Source organism: Formica exsecta, unplaced genomic scaffold, assembly GCF_003651465.1.
Source record: "Formica exsecta isolate Colony F162 unplaced genomic scaffold, ASM365146v1 scaffold5705, whole genome shotgun sequence".
In the NCBI taxonomy this organism is placed as follows: Eukaryota; Metazoa; Arthropoda; class Insecta; order Hymenoptera; family Formicidae; genus Formica; species Formica exsecta.
Genome location: NW_021852962.1, coordinates 1 through 984, shown reverse-complemented (window position 1 = coordinate 984; position 984 = coordinate 1). Strand labels below are relative to the sequence as shown.

At 22.5% G+C, this 984-nt stretch overlaps 1 long non-coding RNA gene across 1 annotated transcript; it reads right to left on the bottom strand.

Moving 5' to 3' along the window:
- Nucleotides 1–41: 41 nt before the first annotated feature.
- On the bottom strand, nt 42–984 carry LOC115242143. Its single transcript, XR_003885018.1, has 3 exons — nt 944–984; nt 681–773; nt 42–372 (listed from the first exon to the last, which is right to left on the bottom strand). It is a non-coding gene; the product is annotated as an uncharacterized LOC115242143 (long non-coding RNA).

Here is a 984-nt window from a genome sequence, read left to right as displayed (position 1 = left end):
TAGAAATTATTAATTATATTTAAGTTATTTTGATCAATGAATTGTATAACTGATTCAAAAGAAATGCGTAGATTTCTATTTTCAGATAAATTAGAAGTAATATCTGAAAAATTTGATTACATTGATGTGTGTGTATTATTTATAAATAAAGTATACATAATTATTTAATGATAAATATATCATCCATTGTATCTGACACAAATTATGTGACACATGACCACTAGTTTACATAAAAACAATTAAATCCTTATATATTACCATCTGAGTTATTTATTATTTCTGTCGTTTCATCATCTTGGTCATTTATTTCTGCTATTAAAGTATTTAAAGATGTGTCCAAAATCTCGTTTACAGGAAAATTAATATTTAAATCTGAAAAATAATTTAAACTTTTGGGAATTCATAATAAATTTGCTTGCAAAATAAAATATTTGGTAACATTAATTATATAATCTAATTACAAAATTGTGATAACAAAATCTGAAAATGCATTAGAAACTTTATTTTATTGATTGATTATGTTTGCTGTTTACTTAAAATTTCCAAAAATTTTTTCAGAAATGTACTTGTGTCAAAATTAGTATTATTACCAAAAATGATAATGCATTAAGTTAATGCATGTAGAATCATGCCATGCTTGTGTAAATATAACATTTTAATATTTAAATAAGTTATATCACCTGTATTGTCATCTGCTTTGTCAATCAGCAATTCAAAAAATGTATCACCAAAATTGGTTTCGAAAACATTTGGTTGAATATATAAAAAGGTAACTATAATTATAATAAATGACTGATAACTGACATTTTTACGAAAAAAAGCTAAATAAAAGATAAATATCTCAACTTTTATGAAGAAATAATTCTATTCGCAAATCTATTCCTCAAATTTATTTACTTTAAATATACTTTTGGTATATATAAAAGTGAATTAAAACATGTACCTTGCTGATTGCTCTTTTCTATAGATTCATCTAGAACTTCA